General features: G+C 41.5%; 1 long non-coding RNA gene across 1 annotated transcript in view; it reads left to right on the top strand.

The window, feature by feature from the left end:
* LOC147133106 (uncharacterized) overlaps nucleotides 1–13,192 on the top strand; it is a 30,704-nt gene extending 17,512 nt beyond the window's left edge. Inside the window, exons 3-4 of the long non-coding RNA XR_015081828.1 lie at nucleotides 2,909–2,985; nucleotides 12,720–13,192. This is a non-coding gene — a long non-coding RNA (uncharacterized LOC147133106). The remainder of the gene's footprint in view (nucleotides 1–2,908; nucleotides 2,986–12,719) is intronic.
* Nucleotides 13,193–13,728: the final 536 nt, after the last annotated feature.

Genomic DNA, 13,728 nt, shown 5'->3' with positions numbered 1-13,728 from the left:
CAGCTCTTTTGGACTCTACTGACCTGCTATTTACTGCAAATTGAAGTTTGGACAAAGTTTGTTGTGTTTGGTGAACACCTAAAAAAACACTAAAGGTAATGGCAGGTAAATTAATCAAAATATTCCTGTGGGTTGTCCAACTTTAGCAGATGTGTTTTTGGAAGCACCTGCAGCTTTTTTTTGGGCCTCTGCGGTCCTGACTCCAGGATGCGGAGCAGCCTAATTGCACGCCAGCCTCCCTCAAATATTTGCTTTTATTAATCTATAATTCATCTCCTCAACAAAAGATACCATCTGCTCCTGATCCAAATATGGATTTGTGCATCTGCGCCCAGCCGTTGATTAAGACGAATGTCGCGTGTTGCGCAAACACGGAATGGCTTGACTGGTTTAGAAGCTCCGCTGGATGGTGCTGTTTTATACAATGGTGTAGAAATTTAATAGATTTATAAAAATTTCACCTGTTGGGGCAGTTACAATTGAGCCCTATTTAATCTGTATATCAACAACAGAAAAAAACAGGAGCAAATCATTTGATAAAATGTCACATTATTTATGACAGTAGAAAATCCTAAAATCGGATAATGAATCTGCATTAATGAACTGATACCTAATACTAATTATATTTCACTGATTGAGCAACTGAATCCAAAAATGAATATATATAAATAAATGTTTCTGTTGGATCTGTTTCGATTGAGCATTATGTAATCTGCCTGGCAACAATTAATTTTTGTTTGACTTTTTGGTCGGTCTAAAATTGTTAACTTTTTATAATGAAATCAATATTGATAGCCTCGTAATTGCCTCCTGCCAAATGCAGAGGGGCTTTTCGCGGAAGCCTTATCAGATGCTGCTGTTATACAGCGAATACCGAGTAGAAATTTATAAAATCGGAGAAGAGATACAAACAGACACACACAGAAAGGCCAGTGCTGAGATTCCAGAACCCACAACCTCAGAACTGTGAGATCCCACCCCCCGACCATGCTGCCTTCAACTACTAGAGTTTGAGCATTTTTGGACCACCATAGCCCTTAATTATTTTTAACTAAAATGCCACTTTTTGGTTTTTGCCACTTTTTTTTTTGTCTTTTTGTCTCTTCAGGTCTTAGCAACGACACGGAAATTACACAAAAATGTTGCTGCAACGCTGACGGAAATGCAGTTGTCATAAAAACGTAGTCTGGAAAACATGAAAGAAGGGCAAATATTGTAAAAAGGCCCCGAAGGTATGACTTTGCTTTATTTTATTTATGAACTCACACACACACACACGTAACGTGAGTTTGAACCTCGTCTGATGCCGGGTAGCCAATTAGATCAGTTTATGCCACACTGATGCACATGCACACACACACAGGACACTAATCATATGTAAAGATCTTATTTAATTTATCACGTTTAGCAGCATGGCGGTCCAATCCATTTGCCTTGAGCTACATTCAAGACCCTGGGGATACAGTTCGCATGCAGGCACACACACATTCAAATTTCATCACATGCTAATAGCGGCTACGATACGTCGTCGTGCCTGGCGGCCTCCGTTAGTCTTATTATTGCGCCATGTGGACAAAAGTATTGGGTCAGAGAGGAGAAAAAGATCTTTTCATTTCATGCAAGTATGCCTTCATGGACCAAGTGTTGACGGTGTCTCAATACTTTTGTCCACTTAATTGTGTTGCCACGTCAACACTACTTTTGAAAATGGCTGTCTGTAGTCATGTTGGCAGAACAGCTATGGTGTAGCGTTGCTGTTAAAAGTTCATCACATTTCATTAAAAAATGAAATATTGTCATAGAGAATTAAAAAAAATGAAATTAAATTAAATATATGCAAGTAATATTTATCCAGAATGAGTAGAAATAAATTAAATGAATAATAAATCTTCATAAAACCATAAGTAATAAACAAATATAAAATAAACAAAACCAGAGTGAACCAGAATGACTTCCAAAAATAGTTTAAAAAATGAAAAAAATCATAATAAATTTAAAATGAATACAATAAAATGGAAAAAATATAACTTAATACATAAATCTGAGTAAATAAACAATAAAATAAAGTATTAACAAAAGATGAATCAATTCCTTCTGTCTGTTTGCAGTTTTTCATTACTGTATTTTGTTTTACCGTATCAATAAATATAACAACTGAATATATCAAATAAACAAATGGGGAAAAATAAAACATAAACTAGAAATGCATTAACTAGTGTGTGACCCTCCTTGTATTATTGTTCTTCTTAGTCTTATTATATTTTTTATTATGGTCTTGTTTACGCAAAGGCGAACCCCCCAAGGCGACAGCGTGAATTACGAGCGGCCTCTGTGCAAGCATTTAATTAATTTCATCTCATAAATGCTCTCTTCTTATCTTTGTCTCGGCTTCTTCTCTTTTTCCCCCTCGCGTATTTGGCGGCCACCCGTGTTTAATTTGCTCCCTTATCATTTTCTTGTTAAAACCGGTCCAGTGCAACCGCGGTCACCTTTTTTTTTTCTTTTTCTTTTTTTGAAGCCGTTAAATTAGCACCAAAACATCCACGTGTTGAGAAGGGGGAAACAAATAAGTCATTTCGTATCTTGTTTACACTTCAGGCTTTATTTAAATTGATATTTCACCCCACCAGCAATAGGAAATAACATAACGTAGTTGCAATTACACAAGGTGGTGTCACGAGTATGCAACGGGTGGTCGTCACCCTTCTACCTGCACGTCATTCCAATCAAATGTTGTGCAAATGAACAAACTTGTAATGTTGATTGCCTGATTAAGCCACTGGGAACGAGAGTGGGCCAACTCCGTTATTATTTTGGAATTAATTGGAGAAATGCATAGAGAAAATGTCATACAGTATCTATTAGATGAAAGGGTTAGGGTAATGCCAGTTTGTGTCTTTTCTTCCAGGCGACCTCAATGATACTGACCGGGACCCAACCCATGAAACTGAAGATGGTGACAGTGCCTCAGTTGCGGATAATAGTGTAAGCAATCTAAGTGCGTGTCAGTGTTGTCATTTTGTGTGTATCCTCATGACTAGTTTGTAACACACACTCAGCTCCCACTTCCTGTCCCGTCTTCGGGCCGTGCTCTCATTTGCTTCTCTATTAACCCTTGGCCGTCCCGCCACCTTGTCTCTCCGTGACTCGCTGTCCTCCATTTAAAAAAAAAAACAAAACAAACAAATAAATAAATAAATGCATCTTTTCAAGCCGACGTTCCATTCAGCATCTCGTCCAAACAAAAAAAGCAAGAAGGCACACAAAGGGAGGAGAAAGGCATCCAAAGTAGTGCAACTGATTGCGGGCAGAAATCAATTTGGCCTTCAAGGAGGAGGAGGTGGTTGGTGTAAAAACATGAACACAATGGTTGTTGCTGTTGTTCTTTTTGAACACAAAAGGTGAAGTGCACTCCTTGCACGCGTCCAAACACAAGCTGTCAAAGACAGACTGGACTGAGACTGTCAGTCAACAATGTCCTTTTTGTTGTGGCCATTCCCTCCTCCAAGGTGGATGATGGCTTTTATAGTTTCAAAATGTTTCATGTGGATGGATGAATGGACAATGGAATAGATGACTGGGTGATCATGGAATGATGTAATAGGAAGTTTTGCCTGGATAACTGGATGGATGCCTGGACTGGTGCTCATTTTAGGTTTGATTGATGGATGGTTGGGTAATATTGGGTTGGATGAACACATGAATGGATGACCTGATGGGAAGTTTTGGGTTAGATGGGAGGATAGATGGAATAGTGATTTGATATTTTGAGTTATTGATGGATGAATGGTTAGATTTTGATGCAACCCCAAACTAGCCACCATTCTTGCTTGGCTTCAGACCTGCGTTAGTTTTGGATTGATAGTAGGAAGAATAGATGGAGATTAACATAAAATTACCTGCCACACGGGATCAGGAAAACAATTGAAATGAAACAACAACAACGCACGCCGTACAAGAAACTAAACCAAAATACTATACTCGGAAAAAACACCAGAGAATCAAACATTTTTCTTCAAAATCACACTTGTGGCAATGAAAGCGAGCAAGAGAGAATAATCTGACCTACTGGTCTACGGCGCCGCGGTCTTTTAAAGGCCTTGATTAGTGATGTGAACCAGGTGCGGCGCTGCAGGACACGCCCCCAAATCAGATGACAGACTGCTAAACCATGACAATGAATTTACAGTTAGCAATATTCATGACGTCAAACACTGAATCGCTGTCATCCATCCATTCATTCATTTAGGATGCCGTGTGTGTGCTCACGCTTCTTCTTGTACACACCCTCCCCACTCCTTCCCTTCGGGATCGAGCCTACTAGTCCAAATTCAAGCCATCCTTCCATTGTCACCTTTATTATGACTCAATCAATGCACCGCTCCACTCTGACAAGCATCTATACTCTTACACGTGCGCACACACACACACACACACATGCTCACACACACTCGCGCAGCACCGCGTATGATATTGACCAGCAGATAAGGCTTAGCCCATTCAATCAGGCTCAGGAGATTGGAGCAGCCAGCTTGAGCGCTGGAGCTCATCCAGCATCCAGCATGGCCACTCCAGCAATGGCTGCATTAATGTAGAGCACGCGTACACACGCGCACACACACAAACACACACACTTAGCTGTAACACGATGCAGCAAATACCTACATGTGACATTGGAAATAGAATCGCATGCTTTGTGTGGAATATGGAAGCCTTCATATGCCAGGACTCTTTACTGTAGACACTCTACAGTTTATTCATCCATCCATCCATCCATCAAGGCAAAATTCACAAAATCACCATGATGTCACTATATGGGGGCCGTAGAATATATAAATACATCTACACACGAAGATTTCACAACTGCACAGTAATGTGCAGTATTTGCTGTTTTTGTAGAGGATAAAGAATATGCCTGAGTGTTATGTTGTCTATCTGCATGTGTTCCTCCACACTGTTTGTGTTTAAGTATCGGTTGCGTGATTGATTATAACACAATGCTAGCTTCGTTAGCCCATCTATGGCGTTTTGTGTTGTGTGTTAGCATTACGATAGCAGGTGTCTTTAACACGAAGTTAAGTGGTTTGTTTAAATTAAATCAAATTGTTTTGTGGACAGTGCCATAATTTATCAGGCTGTGTTATAAGGAGAAGTTGAATGTGACAACTGAAAATTCAGAAGATGATATAGTAAATGTCACAGGAGACTCAATGTTGACTTATCACGTCCTCTTAAAGGACCACCGCAGGGGGACACCAGGGGGTTGGACAGCCATTAATCTCCCCTTGCAGAAAATCACTTCTTATCAGTCAGCCCGTGTGTCTCCTTCCCCTAGATGCCACATACGCCGCACGCTCATATGCATTATGAATGAATGAGGATACTGCCTCGCGCGACGGCAATGGCGGGGAAAAAAGGTCACTCACTCGGCGGCGGTCCGACAAAGTGCCGACTCAGGGAAAAACAACGGAGACCTTTCACTCACCGTAAAAAGAAACCTTTGCTTTATGGCACACAACGTCGCACTCTATGGAGCGTCCATCAAAAGTGGCAGCTAGCCTGTTGATGCCTAGCTTGCTGGAGAGCAGCTAGCGTGAATAGCTAACATAACAGTCGATTGACAGATGAACTCAAATAACAGAGGTGGCTAATGTACTCATACTACGCACTTAAGTAGAATGATCCATGTTTATTTGATTTAAAGAAAGGATGTTATAAGATAAAGTTAGCATGAAACATATATAATCATTGGCTCATCTTCAGCTGATTTACACACACGGCGTACAGTACGTCATTTGGACCCGACTTTGAATTCGCTAAATGATTCATGGCATGTTTCTTTCCACTTGGACTGACGCTAAGGTTTGACCCACTTTTCCTCACCAGTAAAGATCTCAGCAGAAACACGCTAACACATTTGCACTTTGAATATGTATGCCGCTTACATCGCTTAAAACTATAATAAGCTGCTTGTCAAGTTGGTTGAGAATTGCAGGAAGTCATCATATTTTTCTTCATTCTTTTTTTCTTGGGGTGGCAGAAATGGATGAAAAGCATTTCAATAGGGAATGTTGATTTGAGTGTAAATGTACTGCATTTTCCAGCTAAGCTTAGCTGCTACACAGCTTAGCTGTTTGTGCTAGCTTGCAGAGCGTGGCAAAGTCAACCAGCAGAACCATTCTGTTTTGTTTTTTTTTGTTTATTTTAAATTTGTGCATTTTTTTGCCGAGCAGGAAACGTCCTGGTTCTCAGAGACTGACTGGTCTGTATGTCAGGTGGGGGCTATGTCATGACTCAAACAGCAATGCAAGAAAAAAATTTTTGTTCATTATATTTTAGCTTCATCCTGCTTTAAGAAGTATGACGTAAGACTGTACCATTTTTGCAGTTTGGGATTGGGGGTGTAACTTAAACAAGTGTGGACAAAAAATGTTATGCCCTGTTTTTGTTTGTTAGCTAGCAGGATACTTCCTGGATATTGGCAAGGACTGTACCATTTGTAGTCTGGGGGAGGCTGTGTGTGTGTGATTTGAATTATTGAAGATATTTCAAACCCCTAAAGTTAAACTATGTTCTGGTTTTCATTTCCATGAATGAAGAATTTATACATTTGAATAATTAGCCCCTTCAAATGGAGGATGCTGATGAAATGGTTAGCACTTACAGTGTTAAAATGAACTTGTGAAGTCATTAAAATTGAAGGCTTTCTTCTGGGGGGGGGGGATTGTGTTCTCCACTCGCTAATTAACCTTTAGGAGACGCGTCGTCAGTCAAACACCTTCCCATCCCGTTTTATGCTCCCCCATTGATCCGCCGGATTCTCTCTCCTGGCTAATAATAAAGTCTCCGGCCCGAGGCTGATTCCGCCAGGATTTTGGCTTTCATTCCACCTCGCCGTTTTCCTTTCCTTTGTGCTACCAGGAATTTTCGAGTGCTTTGCTTCTTTAAGCCCGTATCTCTCTGAGTGAATGCTTGCGAGCGAAAGAGCAAATGTTGGTTTTTCATCCAAGTCCAACCTGCTGACCAAAAAGAAGACAAATCAGCATGGCCAAAAGTGGAACCCCTGCGGTGAGGGTGATAAATTCCAATCAGGAGGAATTGATTCATGACGCCAGCCAAGTGCTGACCGACCCGAGACGAGAGTTCACACTGTCGCATACACACGGCGACAATTCAAAAGCATATGCATTTAAAGACACATGCTTACTCATTTTACCCACAGACATTTTCCATACTGTAAAATACCATGAGAAAGTCATTCATTTTTTTTTTCTTTTTACTGTTCTTCCACACTACTGTACTTTTTTAATGACATCTCACACCAGTGCTCCGGTTAATTAGGCTGCTTTGATTGTTAGCACACTGCCAATTAGACGTGGCAGGCGTTGCCGCGGCTATGCTTGACAGAACCTATTCTAGAGCGACAGTATATTGTGTGTGCACGTGCGTGTGCGTGTCCGCGTGCGCGTGTGCGTGTGCGTGTGCGCGTGCGCGTGTGCGTGAGGGCAGATGCTCCGAAACAAATTTTGGCTACAACATCATCAATAGCATTCACTGCAGTCCTGAGGACAGCTTTCAAACTCTCTTATAGTGACATAATCAGTGACGCGTTGACTTTAGAGGCATATTCAAAGGTATGACTCTTGTACCGTTAAACCGTTGTAGTTCTTTCAGGTAGCAGAACTCCGTAAGGTACCACCCAGGAAGTAGTAATCATAGTAATCTGGTGCTGTTTTTCAAAATAACTCATCCTGAAATCATGTTAATAGCAATTTGTTGACATTTGAGGCGCGTTTAAATGAACATGCCGGTTATTGTTCAACTATTCCACTTCTGCAGAACTCCTTAAGGTGCCACCCCGTTAGTATCATAGGGATATGATGTCATTTCTAAATATAATTCCTTCCAAAATGATGTTATCAGCAGTTCATTGACTTCAGAGGCATGTTTGAGTAAATGTTTATTGTTCAACCATTCCACTTCTTCCACATAGCAGAACTCCTTGTAGTGCCACCAGGACGTCAGTACAGCATTATGATGGTATGCAGAATAAGACGACTTCTGAAATCACATATTTAGCAATTCATTGACTTTAGAGGTAGATTTAAACGGCTGTCCAAGTTATCATCCAACTATTCCACTTCTTTTAGTTTGCAAAACTCCTTAAGGTGCCACCCAGGAAGTATTACAGCTGTGTTCCAACGCGTAACCCTTTCAAAATCACATATAATCAGCAATCCGTTGAGTTTAGAGGCACGTTTAAATAAACGCAACCAATTCACTTCTCACGGGTAGCAAAACTCCTTACGGTGCCACCCAGGAAACATGTTTTTCCCAAATAAAAGCCTTCCCTCGTGGCTCAGTCGAAACCCTCCATTTATTCACATGAACCACAGCCAAGGAGCCCTTGTGGCACCGGGAGAGCGAGTGTGTCAATGCGTTACAGGTGGCTTACACCTGAAGCATCTCTTTGAAGCGAGGCGCCACTAATCGGAGAAGAGCTGATGTCGCCTGCAGCTTCACCTTCACCTTGACACGCACGCACACACACACAAACACACACAAAAGTGAGTGATGGAACAGCTCAGGGTGGTAACACAAGGAGCTGAGGTAATGCTGTCCTCTGTGGAATTGCTAGCATTGACCCACTTGGGAAAATGCGATTCACTAGCTCAAATGCTACAAACAAGAAATCATGCTAAACTGGAGAACACAAAAATGAGCTCCTCCCACAGCTAGAAATGACAAACATAAACTCACATGCTAATGTTAGCGTACCTTTAGTGCTGAACGGTACAAATTTCCATTGTGTTAATCTCAGATGTGCAGGTAAAATGGAATTTCCCCATTGTGTTGCATGTGAAATGGACACTTTCTATTCCGTCACACTTTTTGTATGATTTCTTACAAAATTCTCTCAGGCGTCGCTGTCATTTCCCCTCCGCGTGTAGTGGAACAAACGTCAGTCGCTATTAGCGTTGAATTAGTAATTACCGTCATTGTGACAAGAGGCCTGTGGTCGCATGCACAAAGAGCTTTGGTTGAGCCAGCAACTCCTGCTCGGTGTTTGCGGACCCCCGCCGTGCAACATGCTCGGAACTCCCCCGTTGCGGACCCCCTGCCGGGGAAACTCTCCAGGCCTTCCTCCTCCTCGGCTTGGAGATGAAATCCTCCTCTGTTTGCTACGATCACTCTCCACAAACTCTCTTCATACCCATTGCATCAAAGAATCGTGATATGGGTAAAATGAACATTTTCCGTTGTGCTAAGCAACGACTACGGACTAACGGTAGACTAGAGCAGGCTAAAACATGGACCAATGTTGGCAGGGGCTACTTTGCCAGCAAAAGCAATGTATGGGTATGTGTGGAAGTCATGTGAGCAGGAGGGAGAGCCCCTTCTTCAAATGTAATGGAAAGTATGGAATGTTAGCTTAGCATCACCAAAGGCACGGAGCCCCAAAGAACGTGCCATTCTTCAAGCACGGCACCCAAAGCTAACAGGTGAGGTGATAAAAGGAAGCGCGAACCAGATCAAGGTTATTATAGTTCATGAAATCTAACAAAATAACCAAACGAAAATTGAAAAAACATTTCAAATAGAAACGCAAATGCTTTTAAAAAAAATGAAACTACATCTTACGTTTATAAAGCCAACTAAAACAAACTATAATGTACTTCATTTGAGTTTTGTCAATTAATATCATACATGGGCTTTTCGGGGTTAGGGTTGGATGCATATATTTTGGTATTGCTGTACATCTGTCGAAGGAAAGTCAAACAGCTGTTTGAGAATTGAAGTTTATTATGCGTAATTTAGTGACCTTTTTTATCTTGCACTTGACAAATACTCTGTACATTCAAATAAAAAAATAAAACTACCGTTTCAATATTTTGAAAAATATGTATTTACAATAATTTGTGTTTGTACAATAATCTGTATTTGTTTTTTTTAGGTCACTAAAAAACGTACTTTGATGTAATGGATGCTTGCCTCTAACGGACGACAGACAATTTGAATTCCCCTTTGCATGTAGCTAAGCAATGACACACAGTTAAAAGTCTACATTTCCCCTTTAGTGATCAGTAAAATGGACATTTTCCATTTCCATTTTCCAACGAGCAGTGTGAAAGTAAAAGGAACCGAGCTATCCATCAAAGGGGCCTCAACCTGCTCCACGACGTCATGCTTTGAGGCCTTTCACCCTCGATTTCCCCGCCAACCCCGCCCATTGCGTTTTTATGAGCTGCTAATCGATGATCGAATCCTCACTGGCCATTAGTGTTCATCGACATCCGTTGCCATTTAACCTTCCAGGACGCTCAAGGTTAAGGAGCGCGTAAATACCAAAAAAGTGACATCTCTGCACTTTTTAAAAGACTCCCGACCAGTTTGAAACGCTGACGCCTCCTGCACGCTATTTGTTTAACGCAGAATTAATGGCATCTTATTGCTCGACTAATGCAGACTTTCCCCCGAGGGGGGCGGGGAAATGGAACTTTGTCTTTTCCTGCGCTCGCTTTCTCCGGGGACTTGAAAAGGCAACATGAATAATTTGTCAAAATAGATGGAAAAAAAAGAAGAAATGCAGACTTTTTTTTTTGTGTGTGTGGTGTAAATTGTGCTGCCTAAGCATGTGTTCTACTTTGGAGGAGGAGGTTGGTGAAAGGTGACTATTGATCAGCAATTAAAAAAAGGCAAGCAACAAACAATTGCTTGTGCAGATGTGTTCAAAGGGAAATGGACAATATGGATTAGAAAAACAAGAAGACATTTTTTCACCAGGAAATAAAAAAGGCTTGAAATCATCATTTGAAGCCCTATTTTCAAACCCTAATTCTGCCTAGAATGACTCTTTGAAACCATCATACTGTCTTGAAACCCTAACCTTTGGTTCTGATTTGTAACCGGAATCCGACCTTAATCTGAAACCATAACCCTGTCTCAATACTTGACTTTGAAACCGCAATTCTTGCTTGAAACCGTAACTCAAGCTTGAAAACCTCATTTGAATCCCAAGCCCCCGCTTGAAGCCTTTATTTGACAACTTAACACTGTCTTTAAACACACATTTGAAACCCTACTAGTTTGAAACCCGAACTGTTGTTTGAAGCCCTAACCCTGGGCTCGAAAGCCTAATTTGGCACCTTAACACAGCTCTTGGAACTCCAATTTGAAACCTTAAACCAAGTTTGAAACCCTAATTTGAAACCCTAACTTGAAATATAAACCCTGTACATTCTAAAACATCGAGTATTTAAGTAGCAATTGGTCGCCTTTGCTCGGTCACTTTTGACAGGGTGCCTTCTGTAGTCGTCGTTTGTCGCTTCTAAAGTCCCCCTCACTTAACCCAGACCCGGCGGCGAGGCGTCGTCGGGAGCTGGCGCGATGACAAGTGCTGACAAGTCCATCCATCTTGTTTGCCCGCCGGTTGCCGCAGATCGGTCGGCGCAATCAATAAGGCTCACAATGAGTCCCCCCCACACCCCTTCCTTCAGGTGGTCCCGACCTGATGTGAGGCCCCCAACCCCCCACCCGGCTCCTGAGGGAAGCGCTGACATTTCCAGATGTTTTCTTGGTTGATCTGGCTTCACCTTGGGCTCGCTGACCCGGAAAGTCTCCTCCGGCAGGTGCATCCGCATGGGAGGGGAGGGGTGTAGTCTCTCAGAGGGGGGTCTGATTGATCCATAAAAATAGATCACTGTCGTGCGTAAGAGGCATGTTTGGATTGGACCACCGAATCCCGATGGGTGGGGGGGTCACCGGTGGTTCCATGTCCCGACTCGTTGTCGCTCAATGTTCACATGGAGAAACGCGTTAGCATCGTGTTAGCGTAGCCATTGTGTAGATGGCGTACGCTAACATGAGCTCATTTGTCTTGCAGGCGACAACTGACTGCATGACCATGGCTCTCAAACTCCAGCAGTTGCTTAAAAGCCTAACCTTTGCTTAAAGCCCTACTTTTATAACCTTAACCTTAGCTTGAAACCCTACTTTGAAACCTAAGCATTTCCTTGAAACCCCAATCTTAGCTTGAAACTCTACTTTTGTAACTCTAACCTTAGCTTGAAACTCTGTTTTGAAACACTAACCTTTTGAAACCCTAACCTTAATTTAAAAACCATACTTTGAAGCCCTAATATTTGCTTGAAACCCTAACCTTAGCTTGTAACCCTACTTTGAAACCCAAGCATTTCCTTGAAACCCTAACCTAAATTTGAAACCCCATTATGAAATCCTAACATTTGCTTGAAACTCTAATTTGAAACCCTAACCCAAACTTGAAACCCTACTTTGAAACCCTAACATTGCTTGAAACACTAACTGTACCTTCAAAGCCTAGTTTGAAACCATACATTTTTGAAACCCTAAACTCAATTTGAAACCCTACTTTGAAACCTTAACCTTAGTTCTAAACCTTACTGTGAAATGTAATGTTTTTCGAACCCCTAATTTGAAACCCTACTTTGAAACACAAACATTTGCTTGAAACCTTAACCTAAGCCTGAAACCCTAAAGTAAAACTCTAACCCTTTCTTTAAAGGCAACCCTCATTTACAACCCAAATGTGAAACTGTAGCTTAATTTAAAACCCCAGCCCAGGCTTGAAACCTTAATTTAAAACCCTACCCCTGTCTTAAAAGCCCACCTTGCCACAAATGGCGCTTTAATTCTTTTCACAAATGCTCTTGTGGGACTTAACCAAACCAATCTTTCAGGTCTCCTTCGCACCGCTGCTCTCCTCCAGGAAGGGAAGGAAGCAGAGGAATTACGAGGCAAGATGGCCGCCGCCCGGCTCGGGAATGGCCGGCTTGGGCCGTTTAGCGCGAGTCAGTGTAGCGTGGGATGACCTTGAGACGCTCCATCGGCTCCGCTCTCGCTCCCCCAACAAGCGACATTGTCACACGCGCCTATTTCGAAGCCTTTGGCCGGAAAACCACAAAAAAAAGGGTGACGCCATGGGTCCCGCTAGCGCAGTTAGCGACGCTAACTCACCTGTAAATGCGTGTTCATGTTTGACTGCCCTCCGCAGTGCAATCAAGGCACCTGCTGTTCAAGTGGAGAATCGGTAGGACTGGGGACAAAAGGGCTCAGCAATACAGCACTTCATGCTTTGCGACAAGATGTGGAAAATTTGGTTGCAAAATATGTCAATTTTGTTTGTAAAAAAACCCAAACTTTTTGTGAATAAAATTCTAAAACATTTTGAAACCAAATTCACCTTGTATAGCAACAAAATGTATCATAATTTTAAACAAAATTAAAATTAATTCAAATAAATACAAATTAAAATATAATTTGCAGCATTTCAGTTTTGCATTTTAGTTTGGTACAACATTCACTACATTTTTGCTACAAAATTAACTATTTAATATACAGTAACAACACTAACAATTAAAACTCAATCAAACGTTAAAACAATTATTATGAGGTTAGCTTCGATTAAAAAAACAGGACAATACAGTCATGGAGACACAAATGAGAAGACTTTTACAACTGCTGTGAGCAACCTGGTTGTTTTTCGAAGAGGATAAAGAATATATGCCTGTGAGTGTTGCACTGTATGTCTACATGTGTTGTTGCACTGTTTGTGTTGAAATGTCAGTTGCTAAAAGCATTTTATAAAATGTAGTGGATACTGTTGCAGATTCCGGCAAATTGTGTCATGAAATCTAGTCACTTTTTGTATCGGTTTTAGTCTGTCTATCTATCGTTGAAGAGTAAGTC

The sequence above is a fragment of the Filicampus tigris genome, chromosome 17, assembly GCF_054856515.1.
Source record: "Filicampus tigris isolate MCC_2025a chromosome 17, RoL_Ftig_1.0, whole genome shotgun sequence".
In the NCBI taxonomy this organism is placed as follows: domain Eukaryota; kingdom Metazoa; phylum Chordata; class Actinopteri; order Syngnathiformes; family Syngnathidae; genus Filicampus; species Filicampus tigris.
Note: the sequence above shows the minus strand (reverse complement) of the source record. Positions and strands in the feature narration are given on the sequence as shown.